This window comes from Vicugna pacos, chromosome 31, assembly GCF_048564905.1.
Source record: "Vicugna pacos chromosome 31, VicPac4, whole genome shotgun sequence".
NCBI classification, from domain to species: Eukaryota; Metazoa; Chordata; class Mammalia; order Artiodactyla; family Camelidae; genus Vicugna; species Vicugna pacos.
Window position 1 is genome coordinate 25,367,792 of NC_133017.1, and position 16,401 is coordinate 25,384,192.

The 16,401-nt window shown below is 57.4% G+C and overlaps 1 protein-coding gene across 4 annotated transcripts in view; it reads left to right on the top strand.

The window, feature by feature from the left end:
* The first annotated feature begins 229 nt into the window (after positions 1 to 229).
* Positions 230 to 16,401, top strand: part of SEMA4D (semaphorin 4D) — a 97,311-nt gene continuing 81,139 nt past the window's right edge. For all 4 annotated transcript variants that reach the window (XM_072952658.1, XM_072952657.1, XM_072952664.1 and 1 more), the window contains exon 1: positions 230 to 402. The gene's annotated coding sequence lies outside the window, so the exon portion shown is untranslated. The remainder of the gene's footprint in view (positions 403 to 16,401) is intronic.

Below are 16,401 nucleotides of genomic sequence, written 5' to 3' on the forward strand. Positions count from 1 at the left end.
GGAGGCGGGGAAGGAGCAGCGCGGAGGGAAACTGCGGCGGTGGGAGGCGGCAGGGGCGCGGAGGGGGCGGAGGAAGGGCAGGAGTGGAGGAAGGTGAAGAAAGGGGAGGGCCAAGGGGCGGGGCGGAGAGGGTGGGGGAGAGAGGAGGGCGGGGAGAGGCCGAGGGCGGAGGGAGGAGGCGGGAAGGGGAGGAGGGGAGCGGGGGAGGGGCCTGCGCGCCGCCCCGCGCCTCCCTCCCGCGCCGGCCTCCGCGCCCTCGCGCGCCGCAGCATCCCCGCGCCGCCGGGCCGCGCCGCCCTCCGAGCCGGGCCGCCGCCGCCGCTGCCGCCGTCGCCATTCCTGCGCCCGCGCTCGCCGGGCCGGGCGCCGCCGGGGCCGCGCCGCCGGGACGCACCGCGCCAGGTAAGGGCCGGCGGGCGGAGGGGGGCCGCGGGCCGGGCAGGTGCGCGGGGTCGGCGGCGCCCGCCCCGGCCCCGGCTCCGGAGCCCCCTCCCGGAGCCCCCGCCAGAGCCCCCGACCCCTGCCGGGACCCCCGGCCCCTCCGGGAGTCCCCTTCCCGGAGCTCCCTGGCTCCTCCCCGGACCCCTCCCGGAGCCCCTCCCTGGCCCCCCAGGACCCCTCCCCTTCGCGGCGCCCTCCCGGCCCCGGGCGCGTGGCCCGGGAGCGGGGGCGGCGCGTTCGGCCCGGCCCGCGGCTCCTGCCCGCCCGGCCCCCGCCCCACTCCGGCCACTCGGGCCCCGCGCCGGCGCACGCGGCTTCTGTTTCTGTCGCGGAGGCCGCGGTCCCCGGGGGCTGGACCCGGAGCCGCGCGCTCAGACAGGTGGGGCAGGTCGGGCCGGCGGTGAGCGCTGCAGGCCTCGGCTTCCTCTAGGGCTCTGGCTCCGGGGTTCCAGAGCAGCCAGGGAGCGTCAGCAGCCTGAGCTTGGGGCTGCACCTGTTGCAGCCGCCTGGCGAGCTGCAGGAGGCCGAATCCGCTGCGGTGTCGCCAGTGCCAGCGTGGAGAGGGGACTTGGGTCGCGGTGGTCCTTTTCGTTTATTTGATTTCGTACTGGGAGGTGCGGTGCGTGGGGGTCCGTATAGGCGGGCAGTTCGCCGACAGTGAGGCCTGTTGTCCGTAGCTGGGCCCTGCTCTTCGGGGCGTCAGCCATGTGAAGTTGTTCTGGTTCTGACTTGGAAACCTCCCCTTGTGTTCAGCACATCCAGGACCTGGGGACTGTGGCCAAGGGGCTGCCCTCCCCCCGGCCACCCCCTCCTTGTGAGTCTGTTCAAGTCCACCAGGCACAACGGAGCGGAAGTTTCCTTTTCAAGAGGTGAAGTGACATCCGTGGCCTGTCATCTTATATCTGCCCCAGGCCTGGGGCCTGCCTTCTGGCCGCCTGGGCACCTTTCTCTGGGAATGCTTACTGTGTCCCAGAAACAGACTGCCTCGGCCAGCTCTGGGCCCGGGATTCTGGCAGGGATAATGCCCCGATTGTCCCTTGAGCCGCTGGTGTCTGCGCACATCGTCTGCAAGAATAAAGCAGGCGTGCTCTGAGTACTCTGGGCACCGGGTCTTACCAGGAGTAAAACCTGCTGGAGGAATGGGGATGGTGAGGGACACACTGGGGCCATTCTGTGGACAAGGACTGTGCCCCGAAGAGGCCAGATCTTCAGAAGTTTAAAGAAACAACAGTGTTTGTAGTGCAACCAGCAGGTAAACCAAAGAAAGAAAGAAAACCGAATTGCTGGCGCAAGATGCAGCTCTGCCCGGGTCCACTCACGCACCGTGTTCCAGGACCACGAGCTGCCACGGGAGTGGAACCGGCTCCCTGTGGTTGCTGGAAAGTGCAGGCTTGCAGAGAACCCCTCCACTGGTAACGAGGGTGGGGAGGGGCGGGGCTCAGGCAGCCTTCCTCAGGGTCCTGGCAGGTGGCACACCCACCCGGGCGGAGGAGTGGGGTGCAGCCCCACCCTGCACAGCCGCCCAGTGGGTCTGGGGGGCTGGGAGCTGACCTCAATGACATCATTTACTTGCGATCTGTTCCGTGTGGGTTATGCAAGGCGGGTTTCATCTCCTCCGCTTCCCCACACCAGTCGGGGATGTCTAGGCCGGGCTCGGGAGTCCTCGCTGATGTCTGGCTCTGAGAGAGGGGGGAGGCCATCCGCTGGTGCCAGCGCATAGCAGAATCAATAATGCATTGCAAAGATCAATGGTTTTCTCATCCATCCTCTGTGCTTCTAGACGGAGCCTGCCTCTCCCACACTGAGCATGGACAGGCCCTGGCCTCCCACCCTTCCCTCTGGGTTCATTTTCTGCTGGTGGGGGAGGGGTGGGTGGGGCCGGGAGGGTGGCCAGAAGCCTCCACCGGACCCCGTGTCTTGTGTGGTGAGCCTGGGACCAGAGCTTCTGGGTTGGCAGTTGGGAACCACGTTCCCCCCACCCTGCCCCCAACCACCAGGCGTCCCCAGTGTCCCTGGGTTAGGACTGAACTGGCTTCCTGATTGTTCCATAATTAACAGTGATTTTCCTCTTCATGCTATGAATTTGTTCGGTTAAAACTTCTGGGAAGGAGATGTGGTAGGAAGTGGCTCCCAGTGCCCCCGCGGCCCCCCATCCCCTGCCCCCAGGCTCTGTCTGGAGTGACAGCAGTGACCAGTTAACCATCCAGGCCTGCAGGGTGGGGTGGAGCGGCCATGTGAAAATGTACAAATGAATATGCCATCCGTTGGCAGTTGAGGGAGCTGCTGGGAGAAAGATGTCTGTCTAGTTTCTGGCGGGGGGCAGTGATTTCTTTCCAGACCTTTCTCCATCCTAGAGGCGAGATGGAAGGAAGGTGGCCAAGGAGAAGTGGCAGAGGTGGGAGGTCCTCGCCCTTGGTACTGGGAGTGCCCGGGGCTCAGCAGGTGCATCTCTGCCTGCACCCCTGGGCCCCGTGGCCGTCTGGGGGCGTCTTGGGGTGTCCCCCGAGAGTGAGGCCCGTCAGGCAGGCCCTCTTGGCCTGCCTGCTGTCCAGAGGAGACGTGGGGAAGTGCAGACTTATCAGGAGAAAGTATCTTCTGACTCGGCCAAGTGGAGACGGCGTGCGCGCGGGCCCCGCCTGGAGCTAGGGTGGCAGCCCTTTTCGGCACGCCCGTTAAGGTGATCTTTGAGATAAGCAGACTGGCTCATCCCAGTTCCTTGGAGTGGCTCCCTGTCCGGCTCCCTGACCCTTCCTGAGTGCACGGATGTGCGCCTGGCTCTGCTGTACGTGGGCCCGGCGTGACAGCAGCCCCAAATGTGATCCTCCAGTGGGACGGAGTCCCTTGCTGGGTCTAAAACCTCAGATGCTGTCCATGAAAGTGAAGACTGCATGCCGTCCCCTGATCGCTTTTAAGTAGCACCCCGAGATTGCAGGCTCTGAACAAAATGCAGTCAATCAGCGTTTGGCCCAAGAATCACTCCTTTCAAAAGTTAAGGTGTTTGGGAGACACTTGGACCTTTGTTGAGTGGATGATGAATTTAGAGAGTAGTGATATTCTGTAATAACAACATTGTGCTTCTGTTAAAACCACCTTTACCTTCTAGCGATAGGTACTGGGGTGTTTGCAGAGGAAATGATACAGCATTTAAGATCCGTTTCAGATTAGCACGGGCGGAAAGTGGTTGGGGTGCGGAGCGGACAGGATTGTCTGTGGATGGATGGTTGCTGGCTCCGGGTGAGGGTACCAGAGGGTCTGTTGTTCTGTTCTGTCTACTTCTGTGTATTTTTGAAATTCTCTAACATGAAAAGTTAATAATCTAAGAATTGCATTTCCCCCCAAAAACATGCTATAGGATCTTTCACTTCATAAAACAGTTGAGCCTTTAAAAGAAGTGCCCATATATTCACTGAAAACACTGCTCCTTCGTGTGGAATGTGTGGAATTAGCCCATTTGCTGCAGGTGTAGTGATGAGGTGTGGAAGCACCTGGAAGGACCCACGGTGTTTATTGAGCAGATGATTATGGGGTGCCCACCGTGGATGAGTGGAGTAGGCACTGCTCCAGGCTTGGGACACAGCTCCGCGCAGAAGTGACTGTCCACTTAGCGACAGGGGTGGGAGGGACAGTGTGTGTGGGAGGCGGGTGGGCTTGTGTGCTGGGGGAGGAAGGAGGAAGCGGAACCTGTACCTCCCCCCCCAGCATGTACTTCTGTGTGGCTTGTTTCCTTTACAATGGGATTGTTTTTGCAATTATCAAAATTATTTTTCGAAAGGGGTCTCCATTAGGGAATAGAATATCCTATTTTAAATATTAAGTTTCCAAGTCTAAATTTAAATCGATTCTAAATGGACTCGATTTGTAGAAATTCAGGTTCCCACCCAGCTTAATAACGGACCACGTGGCTTAAATCAGGCACTCAGTGAATCGATGGTCACTGATGCTGTGAACAGTGCCCTGGGGGCCGTGAAAAAGAGCCACTGATACGCTGACCTCGGCAACGGAGGAAACAAGACCCAAACCCTGGAAAGGAAGCAGCGACAGCGTCCCTCGACGGGGGCGGGACGCGGAGGCACCATCCTGGGCCTGGGCCTGGGCCTGGGCCCGGCCGGGGCGGTGGGTGGGGAAGGCACTCAGCTCAGACCCACCAAGGCCCGGGTCTCAGTGGAGAAGCACATCCCCTCCCATGGAACTTGGGCCAGAAAGCAAAGCAGAGGCGGTCCAGGGCCCTCGGGGCGGTTCCCCTGCCGGCTGGACGACCGGCCAGTGTGGGCTGCCACTGGTTCTCAGCAGTGATGTTTCTTCATTTAGTAGAAGGTGTGTTAAGTGGCTTTAATCTTCACCAGCGAACAAACACAAAAGTGCTAAGTCCACGAGGTGAGAAAGCACATGTTGCCCGGAATCCTATGGTTTTGCTTTTTGTTTTCTGTTTTTCTGTCCTGTTGCAAGAAATTCGAGTTGCCTAAGCACGAGAATATAACCTTCTTTGATCTAGCACTTGGGTGTTTTTGGTGCTGGCGCGTGTTTTGATTTTGTTTGCAAGGATGCTCTGTCCCCCGCCCCACCCCGGGGCCTGCCCTGAACCAGGGCCTCAGCTGGACCCCGCTCCTGGAGTTTTGCTTGTAGCTCTTGCTGACTGGAGTTCTCTGTGGCTGTGGGAGGGCACGGCCAGGCCAGCAGCCAGGTGGCTCTGCTTTGGGCCTGGGGTCTTCTCTGCCTGCCCGTGAGCCGCCTGCCAGCAGAACGCGCCGTGAGCACTTAGCCGGTTTTTACATTCAGATCAGACACGATCCTTGCATCCCAGGCACAGAACCCAGAGGCCCGAGTACAGCTGTGCCATCCAGGCACCTAGGGAACGCAGCAGGCCTGTGCCCTTTGTTGGCCAGGTCCCATCATTCATCTGTCTTTCTTTCTTGGGGGGGTAATCAGATTTATATATTTACTTACATATATATTTTTTTTAACAGAGGTGCTGGGGATTGAACCCAGGACCTCATGCGTGCTAAACGCGCACCCTACTACCAAGCTGACCCCTCCCCCAGATCGGTCATCTTTCTTGAGGTGAAGGAATTGGATACCCTTTAAAAAAATTAATTATGGAAAATTTCAAACACATGCGCAAGTCAAGAAAGTGGTAAAAATTACCCGCCCCCTCCCCGTACCCATCACCCGCTCCAACTACTGTCGGCATTTCGCCATTCTTTTTTCACCTGTTCCTCTTGTTTTTTGGAGTATTTAAGCCAATCCCAGACCGCATGTTATTTCACCTGTAAATTTCAGCGCAGATCCTCCTACGTAAAGACTTAGACAATGTGGCAGCAGATCCATTATTGCTCCTACGAAAAGTAGTAATAATTACTTAGCATTATTTCTTGAAGTGTTTGGTTTTCCCCCGTTGTCTCCAGAATGCCTTCTTACAGTTGGTTTATTGAATTCAGTCCATACATTACAAAATTTGGTTGTGTCGGTCCTATACAATTTTTGAGCGGGGCAGGGGGCTATTTCATAATTAAGAGAACATGACTGCGGGTGGTCAAAGACATTCCTCTCACAGGAGTTGGATACCTTTAAGGCCCCTTTCAACTTGCAGTTTGTCCGCTGCTTGGAGTCTCACTGCTTCCCCCCAGCAAGTGTTTCTTGAGCTCCACTTACAGCAAGAAACCGAGAGACAGAAGGTCCTGCCAGCTTGGCACTTACAGTCAAGCAGCAGGTGATGGAAGGCCGAGGAGAGGAAGTAAATCAAAATAGGTCATGTGTCAGGGCCCCAGTGCTGCGGAGAAGGAAAGTGTGGGTCCAGGTGCTCAAGGGAGCCATCGGTTTGGGGGTGTTTGAGGTTTGAAGTCAGGTGGCTGGTGGGCTGATGGAGGAGGTGCCCCAGGGGGACGTCCAGGCACACTTTAGCTGGGCTGGAGGGTGGGTGTGGTCAGCGGGGGGAGTGGCCCCACGCAGGTGGCGGGCTCCGGCTGGGTTCTGGGTGGGTTGTGACGATGGAGCCGATGGGATGGTTGGAGCAGTGGAGGAGTCCAGGGCGACCCCGAGACCCTTGGCACAGGCAACCCAAGGGAGGGAGTCTGCAGCACCCCGCGATGGCTGCCAGCGGGCAGAGCGGCTGTGGGGCATTCGGGAGGACGGCTGGCTCTCCAGGCAGCACCGTGAGCTCCACTGCCGTCCCGCTGGAGGTGGCGAGGGGCCGGCCAGATGAGCGAGGCTGGGGCTTGGGGGAGCGGCCTGGCTGCTGCTGGCACACAGGTGGTATTTTTAAAGCTGTGAGTCAGCACGAGATGTCGGGGAAGCCAGGTGGATGGAAGAGAGGAGAGGTCCAAGGTCAAGGGACCAAGAATGAGGTCCATCAGGGCCAGAGAAAGCCAGGGGTGCCTGGTGCGGCTGGGCCACGGGCAGGACGTGCGTGGGGGGGAAGGGCTGCCTGGCCGCGGGGTCCAGTAAGGTGAGGGCTGGGAGCTGACCTTGGACATTAACCTTGGCAACACAGGGGTCACAGGTGTCCCAATGGGAGGTGCTGGGGATGCGGTGGGCCTGGAGTTTGCGAGGGGGGAGCGGGGAGCTCAGCACAGCAGGAGTGGCCACTGTTTTGAGAATTCTGTGAAGAGGGGGCTGAGAAATGGGGGAGGAGCTGGTGGGCATGAGAGGCTGAGAGAAGGCTCGCACGTCCGGCTTCTGTCTTCAGGGAAGGATGGAGTACAGGGAAGAGTGATGAAGACATTGGGGGTGGCGCTTGCTGGAGTCCTTAGTCGGGGCAAGGGGTGGGGGCAGACGGGAGGCCAGCTATTCCCCCAAAAGCTTCCATTGGCCTGTAAAGTGCGCCCCCTCTGCTTGGCCCTGTGGTCCCCAGACAAGGGAGAGGGGCTGAGACATCAGAGTGGTTATGGAAGCTTACCTTTTTTTTTTTAAATATTTTTGGAGGGGAGAGGTAATTAGGTTTTATTTTTATTTACTTTTAGAGGGCGTGCTGGGGATTAAACCCAGGACCTCGTGCTTGCTAAGCGTGCGCTCTGCCACTTGAGCTGTCCCCTCCCCCCGCCATGGAAGCTTGCGACAGCGGAGCCTCTGGGCACGGCCGAGGGTGTCCGGGGCGATGCTCTCAGCCCTCCACCCCGGCCACCAGTGATCTGCCGAGAGTCGATGGTTATAGATGAGGTCTGTGTCTTCAGGAGTCCAGGGCGGAGGCATGCGTTGTAGACTCTGCGTCCGGCTTGTTCCCCTTGGCGCAGCGTTCCCGAGACTCCCGGGTGGCGTCGTGTGTCAGTACTTCATGTTGCTTATTGCTGAGTCCTGTTTCGTCGAGGGGGTGTGCTGTGGTTTGTTGATCCATTCACCTGTTGGCGGGTGTTCGGATTACTTCCTGTTCGAGGTTATTGGGAAGAAAAGTGCTGTGAGCTGCAGCTCAGCCCAGGAGGGAGAACAACCAGGTAGAGCGTGAGTGCACGTACCTGGTAGACAGATGGCAAATAAGCACGTGGAAGGACGCTTAGCACCGTTAGTCACCAGCGGAGCGCGCATCCCGACCACGCTGAGCTGCCACTTCCCGCCCGCCAGACCGGCTTCTGTCAAAAAAAATGGAAAATGTTGGTGAGCATGTGGAAAAACTGCAGCTTTCATATGTTGCTCTGGAGTGTGACATGGGGCAGCGGCTTTGGAAAACAGTTTAGAGATTCTTCATAAAGTTAAGTAGGGGGTTGTCATACGAGCTGGCAGTTCAGCTCCTGGATAGATAGACACCCAAGAGAATTGAAAGCAGATAATCAAACAAAAGCTGATCCATGGCCGTCCCTAGCAGCACTGCTCACAACTTGGGAAGCAGCCCAAAAGCCCATCAGGGGATGAGCGAGTAAACAGCCGGGGTCCATCCAGACGACGGAATATAACTTAGCCAAAAAAGGAGTGAATACTGACCCGCACCGCAGCCTGGATGGCCCGTGGAAACATCCTGCTAAGTGCAGGTGGACAGTGAAGTGCCCATATTATGCGACTCCATTTATGTGAAATGTCCAGAACAGGCAACCCCAGAGACAAAGCAGATCAGAGGTTGCCAGGGCTGAGGAAAGGGAGAGTGCTTAATGTACGTGGGGTTTCCTTCTGGGGCGTTGAAGAAGTTCTGATGCTAGAGAGCGGGGATGACTGCGTGACATCACAGACGTGCTCAGTGTCACTGAATTGGACCCTTTGAAATGGTTAAGACGGTAAAAGTTATGCTCTGTGTATTTACCACTGTAAAAAGGCTCCGTTCATGTGTATGCAAATCCGAGTGTGGACACGTTTCCATTTCTCTCGTAACTACTTGGAATTGTGGGGTTGTGTGGTAAGTGTGTCTTTAACTTTGTAAGAAACTGGTAAACTGTTTTCCAAAGAGGCTGTATCGTGTTGCATCCCTGCTGCTAACGTGGGAGCCCAGTTATTTCACATCCTTGCCAACACTTGCTGTCATCAGTCTTTTTAATTTTAGCTGCTGGGTGTTGTCTTGCCAGGTCATAGACGCTCCGGCCGAGTGTCTTCTCCTGCATTTGTCAGCTATTTGTGTGTATTCGTCTAAGTTTTTATTCGCATCCTCTGCCGACTTTTGGATTGGGCTGTTTGCCTCATATCTGAATTCTGAGAGCTCTTTGCGTGTTCTGGATTCAAGTTCTTGGTCAGATATTTGTATTACAAACGTCTCTCGGTCTGCAGCTCACCTTTCTGTTTCATGAGTGGTATCTCTCAAAGGGCAGACATTTTTAGTGTTAAGTCCAGCTGTATTGTTTTTAGTAGATTGTGCTCTTTGTGTCCTGTGTAAGAAATCTTTGCCTAGCCCATAGTCATAGAGATTTTTCTTCTATGTTTACTTTGGGAAACATTATGATTTTAAGCTTTTATGTCTCTTATGCATTTCAAGTTACTTTGTAACTGGAAAAAAGCTGACAATTGAGGTGCATTGTTTGGAGTGTGGATATCCAGTTGTTCCAGAACCAGCTGTCAAAGGAAGGATCCTTCCTCCATTGAATTATTGGCACCCTGTCTGAAAAGGAATTGAGACTCTCTGTGCGGCTTTGCCTCGGGACTCAATTCTGGTCCGTTATGGCTTGTTCACCATCCACCCTAAAACCACGCTGTCCTCAGGACTCTTGCTTTATCGTGATTCCTGAAGTCTGGTTGTGAGCTTGACAAGCGTGCTTCATTTTCAAACTTGAATTGTCTAGTCTGGATCCTTTGCATTTCTGTATAAATTTAAAATCCGCTTGCCAGGTTCTGCGGAAAAGCCCGCTCGGGTCTTGCCTGCGATTGTGCTTGCCCCTCGGGTCCGCGTGGGGAGTGCTGACGCTGTCGCGATGCTGAGTCTCAGCCTGTGGTCAAGGACTGTCCATCCATCTGTGTTCGCCCTCCTGCAGCCCTCCCGGCGGGGCTTTGTGGCCGTCGGTGTAGGCCTCACACGCGTTGTATCGTGTTTATTATGTGTTTTGTAGTTTTGAATGTTATAAATGGATTCTTAAAGGTTTTATTTTCCAATTGTTTATTGCTGCAGTTTGGAAGTACAATTGATTTTTTTTGCATTGTTTGTTTATCCTGGCCCTTTCTAAATGGACTTATTTGTTTGAGTAGCTTCTTTATAGTCATTTAAGATTTTGTACAAAGATAATACTGACAGTTACAACAAGGGACCATTTTACTCCTGTCTTTACAATTCAAATGCCTTTTCTTTCTTTTTTCCTTTTGTTCCGTTGTCTAGGGTGTTGAGGGCAGCGTTTAACGGAAGAGGTGGCAGTGGACATCCTCACCTATTCCCAGTCTTAGCGAAAAGAACGTAATCTTTTTTCATTAAATATGATGTTAGGGGACCCTTTGATGGAGACGCCTTTTCTTGAGGTTGAGGAAGTTTTCAAGTTTGCAGAGTTGTTTTTTTTTTTTATCATGAATGGATGTTGAATTTTGTCTTATGTGTTTTCTGTGTCTGTTGAGATGATCATATGGTTTTTCTCCTTTGTTGATTAATTTTTGAATGTTACATTGCCTTGCATTCCTGGCACAACCCCCAGTGCTCATGATGTGTTGTTTTTGTGTGTATTGCTGAATTCAGTCTGCTACGATTTCGTTAAGGATGTTTGTAACTGTGTCGTGAGAGAGCGGACCCTGGTAATACGTCTGCCTGGTGTCTGTATCCAGGTAACACGGGCCCCACACATGACTTGGGAAGTGTTCCCTCTTGATTTATTGTTATTTTAAGCGTCTGTGTGGGATTGATACTGTTTCTACCTGAAACACTGGACGGCGTTTATTGGTGAAGCGATCTTGGATTTGCTTTCTGGCGGAGCTTTTCTTTATGAATTCAGTTTATTGACATGGGATTACCAAGACTTTCTGTTTCTTCCTGCATCGGTCCCGGTGGTTTGCGTGTCTCAAGGAATCTGCCCGTCTCATCTGAGCCGTCGCAGTTGCTGGCGTCGAGTCGAGTGTAATATCCCTTGGTTACCCTTTAACGTCTCTGGACTTGGGTGGTGTCCCCTCTTTCATTTCTGAGCCTAGGGTTCTTTAAAAAAGAATGAAGCAAAACCAAACCCCAGTGTCTGTCCCCCCACCCGCCTCGTTACGTCGGGGTCTCTTGGCGTGGGAGGGAGGGTGTGGATCTGTGACTCTGACAGCTGCTCAGGTGGCTCTCGGGCAGGTGGAGGAGGGTGCGTGGCCTGGAGTCGGAACACGGGGTGTGTCTGGGGAACACCGGCCTCGGGGGGGGCTTTGGGTTTGGTGTGGGCCGTGGTTGGGCCTGTAGGTGTGGAGGGTGTTCAGTAAATGCCAGACCTGGGAGTGAGCGAGAAACGGGAAGGAAGGCAGCTGGCCAGGTGACAAGGCCTGGGACGCCCGGCCCCCGGCTTGGACTTCCTTCTCTGCTGGGTTGTTGTTTATTTTTAAATGAGATTTACTGAGGCAGGGTGTGTGTTCAGCAAAATTCGCCCTGTTTAATGTCCTGTTCTTCGAGTTTGGGAACAGCCGTGTAACCACCACCAGATCAAGATGTGGAAGGCTTCCAGGACTCGGCACATTTCCTCCTGTCCGTCTAGAGTCAGCTCCTTCCCCCACCCACCCCACCCTCGGCACCCACGGATCTGTTTTCTGTCCGTACAGACTTTTCCAGAACGTTGTATAAGTGGAATCATACAGTGTGCAGCCTTCGAGTCTGGCTTTCTTCATTCTGCCTAATTGTGCAGGTGTTTGCTCGGTAACGAGTGCAATCAGGCCTGTGCTTAGGGGCGACTCTGGCACCTCTGATCTGTGTGCATCGGAAAGGCAGGGATGGAGACGGGGAGGCCGTTATGGGAAAGAGTGACATGGCGGTGTCATGGTGACCTCACTGTCAATGACCCGCGAACGCCTTCCACACCTTTCCCGCGGAGTCCTGGCCACAGCCCCGTCCGATCGGGACAGTTCTGCTGTCTTTCACAGATGAGGACGCTGAGAACAGACAGAACAGGAAATTCATTGACAGCGTCACTCAGCCAAGAGGTGCTGGGGCCCAAGATGTGAGCCCGGGAGCGTGACTTGAAGCCTGACGGCTGCAGGAAGGTGCGTTTCCCAAACACTGCATCTAACGCACACACCGGGGGGCGGGGGGGTGGCCATTGGTTGAGGCTTTTCAAAAATGTTGAAGATATCTATACCCTTGGCCATTGCAGCACAACGTCTAGAAATCTGCCCTGAAGAATCGTGGATGCAAAGAAACGTTTATTAGAAAGGGTGTTTCCTGGTCTGATAAACAGAAAACTCGGATGCCAGCTGAAAGCCACTGACAGATGGTCAGAGATGAGGGGACACAGTTAGGCCGGCCAGTCTCTAAAAATAATGGTGTAAAATAAGACTAATTTGATGGGGGATCAACGTGTCCCATCAAGTGCTAAGAGCCCCGTCTACAGCTGCACGTACGGTGGTTTGCCCAGGGCGTTGGGCGGACAGCGCCCAGGACGGTGCCCCCTCGGCTCACGAACGTGGGGCTTTTGTCTTGTCTGTCTTGTCCTCGGTGCTTGTCTGCGTATCTCCGGTTTTTCTGCGGCGTCACTTGTCGTGGAAATCATGGAGGAAAAGTCCAAAGGAGAATGGAAAAACAACTTCAGATCAGGCGCAGACGCACGTCGTCTGCCTTGAGAGGCGGACACGCTTTTCTTAGCCGCGCTGTACCTGCCTTGTTTCAAAGCAGCTGGGAGTCCAGCGCGTTGGCCTTTTGAGCGCAGAGCATGCCGAGGGATGCGGAGCAGCCCCGCTGGCCTCTCGCAGACGGGGTGAGAGCAGCGGTTCCTGGCGGGGGTTGTGGTGGGGGGGAGACCAGCGAGATAGCCCATCTTGGCGGACTTCGCCCTGGGACGCACGTGGAATTGCTTCCTGTTTAAAGGCCAAGCTTCAGAGCGGTTTCAGGCTTGTCTGATGCTGCTGAAAAATGTATCAGGAGAATATGAAAACTTCACGGCAGTCGGGGAGCCTGACTGATAGGGGAGCCCTGAGGGTGTCTCAGCAAGATGTGCGTTTTGTACCGTGAGGCGTGAGTGTGCGTATGCACGCGGGCCCACATGCATGCACACGCACGTGCACGCGCGCACAGGGACACACCGCTGAAACCCAAGTTTCCCTCAGCACAGCACTCAGAGGCCACGTGGGGTGCTCTGTGATGCTGTGTTCAGCTGCATCTTATGTAAAGCTGTTGGCACCCCCAGATTAAACAGTACTCGACCTGCTTTGTCGCCTGGCCCTACGTGTGGCCGCCTGGACGTGTAAGCATTCAGGCGCTGAGCGGCGTGTGCAGGCTGCCTGGTGTCATTTTATTCCCCCCGTCGGCGCCTGGCCGTGGTGCCCTCACCCTGTGTCTCTGGACCCAGGACTGAGCACGGCTGGTTGGCGCCTGGAGCCGAGGGGCCGTGCTGTGGGCCAGCCGGCTCCCACCTTGGCCGGGGGGCTGCCCGCTCGGGCCAGGAAACTGGGTCAGAGCAGGGCCCCCTAGCCGCGGAAGGGGAGCCCTGGCGGGTCTTTGAAACCGGAGGTTGCGGCTTGGGTTTCGCATGTGGGATCCCTCGGGCCTCCCTGGAAGCAGGGCCACCCCCGTTATGTTTACATCCCCTCCCGCTTGACGGACAGGACCACCGAGGGAGTAGGGCTTGGCTTTCTCTGGCAAACTGGGGAAGGGTGGGGACACGGTTTTGAAAATCGATGCCCAGTGCCGAAGGCCTGCAGAGCGGGCCCTGGGGAGATGCAGGCCCCTGGTCTGCAGGGATGGCTCTGCCCCTGGGCGTGGGCTCCCACCCTGGGAAGAGAGCATCGCTGACAGCGAGCAGGAGGGGTAGCCACCAGCTTCAAAAACCAGTGAGACCCCGAACACACACACTCCCCCTTTCTCGGAGAGGCGGCGGTGTGTGTGCGCCAGCTCTCTCCCGAGCCCCAGGCTTCTGCTCAGAGCTTTTGTGTCGGGACTGTTTCCAGGCCATTTCTGGCGTCTCTGTTGCAGCCCTTACAGACGGAAGACACTTCTCCAAACACAGCCCTTGTCACTAACGCCATCAGGTGCCAGCCTCCCCAGCCGCCGGCCGGAGGCTCAGGGAGCAGTGGCGTGGCTTCTGCCGCTCGGAGTGGTTTCCCTAAGCGTGGCAGCGGCTGTTGGACCCCCGGCTGAGAGCCCGAGAGCGTCTGGGGTGCAGCCCCGAGGGGCCGGAGCCGGGAGCCGGAGGGGACTGCTGGGAAAGGCCCTGCAGGCTTGGCTGTGCTTCTCCTGGCACACCGGCAGCGCGACGCCTGCCTGCTCAGGGCTGGAGGGGACGGGTCTCGTGGAAGGAAATGTGAGCTGTGGTGTCGTGGCCGTCTTCTGCCTGGCAGAGTGACCCGCGTGTGCCCCTGGGCTGGCCCTCCTGTCCTGGGGCGCCTTCTCTCCAGGAGAGCAGCCCGACGCCGGAGCAGCTGGTGGATAGCGGTGCGCGCCCCGAGTGCCAGGGTCGGGGAGACCTTGCTGGGGTCCGGTTGCACCTGGGAGAGGCCGCCGGACTCCTGGCTGCCCTCTTCCCATGGCCACCCACCGCTGACTGCTTGTCCGTGGGTCTCCTCCCCCAGCTCAGTGTGGCCTCTCTTCTGTTTTGAAATTCAGGGGACGGTCACCAGCAAAGCGGCAGCAGCAGTAGTAAAGCTGGCCTCCCCTGCTTCTGCTTCATCCTCCCGCTTCCTCCTTCTGTCTCTGGTGAGATGTTTGCAGACTTTACAGTGATGCACACAGGACCTTGCTTTGCTCACGAATGGAGCCCAACCATGTGGCACCTGGAACACCACTGGCCTGCAGCCCCTGGGCCTTTTGGCGCTCCTCCCCCAGGGCACCACGCTCCCCCCCACCCCAGGACACCCCCCCAGGGCACCACGCTCCCCCCCCACCCCAGGGCACCGCGTTTTTCCCTGAGGGCACCGTGTCCCCACTGACTGCAGCACAGGTGTGGTCTGGCTGGGCGTGGCTTGGCCTGCACGGGATCCTGCCACTCACCCAGGGAGGTACTCAGTTCCCACGTGTGGCGTCAGGCCCTGCACATGCCCGGGGCTCTCTCCGCTTCCCCGCTCTCCAGCATCCCTTCGGGGGCGTGCACCGCAGCTCATGCGTCTGCTGTGCTGTGGGCTTGGCTTCCGGCTTGGACCATTGTGAATGTGGCTCGTGAACATTCTTGACCCTTTATTCTCCATGTGGGACACCGGGGTCCTCGACTGTTTGCGGCTCCCCTTCCCAGGGCAGACAGCTTGCCTCCATCTGTAGCTTGGACTCCAGAGTCCAGGTCTCAGACCTCGCTCACTGGCACCCCTGTCTCCCACCCACTCCAAGCCTCTGAGAAGGGCCCTGGGCCTCCTCCACCCCTGCTGCTGACCTGTCCCTTGGGGTCTGGCCAGCTGCACCCCGCTCCTTCCTGCCCTCTGCCTCGCCCCACCTGGTGGGCCCAGTAAGGCTGGGTGGAAACCTCCCTGGTCTCTGTAACGTGGTGGTCCCTCTCTGCTCCACGGTTCTGTCTCACTGCATCGTGCCCTGTCCCTCCTTCAGTGACAGGTGACATGTCCGGTGCGTCCCAGGCACTGCGTGTGCAGCAGTGGGCGGAGAGCGGGCAGGATGCGGTGCTTCCAGCTGGACGACAGCGCGTGGGTGTGCTGACGGGGGTGCGTGCCGCCACGGGAGGAACCTCGAGGGTGAGGGTTGACCAGCAAAGACGGGCTTGAGGTCTCCAAGTCAGGAACGCCGAGTTGGAACTCAGGGACGGCGGGCAGCAGCCGGAGCGGAGCGGGGAGGAAAGCTGCGGCGGGTTAAGTAAAGCACGTGGCTGTAAACCCAGCGTTGCTGCCACTGAGGTGCGGTGTCTGCCTTCCCTGTGGGTCGGGTGGCCTCGTGACTGTTTGGATCTCGCAGCCCCAAGATGCCAAGTCGGGGGTCGGTCGATGTCCCCCCCCGTGTTGTGAGGGAGCCCAACCCTCCGGCCCCCACCGAAGGCCACGTAGCACGGGGACTGGAGTGGGCAGTCCCGGTCTCCGCGCCCTCCCTGCCAGGGCCCCGGTGTGTGACAGGAGCCGCCTTCACGTGATGGCAAGCCCTTGGCTGTCGGACCCCGGCTGGAGCCTCAGACGCTGGAGCAGAGACAAGTGTCCCTGCTGGGCCCATCGGGACTCCTGCCCACAGATCCATGAACGTGGGGGGAGTGTCCTGGGCCCCCAAGTCCAGGCTGGCTTGTTGCATTGCTGTGGTGGCTGGAACAGAAGTGGGGCTCCCCAGGGAGAGGGCAGGGCTGGGGTGGGGTGGGGGCAGCCCAGGACACGGGTGCTGGGTGGGGGGGCGGGGTGGGAACTGCAGCAGGCGATAAAGGTAATTTACCAGAGTTTCATCCAGCACGCTTTGTCTGTGTGGCCGGGGGCCTTCCGCCTTCTCGTCAGACCAGCCCTGAAGGAGACACGCTCGCCCCCCACAGAGCCACGCTGGGCACGCGTGCT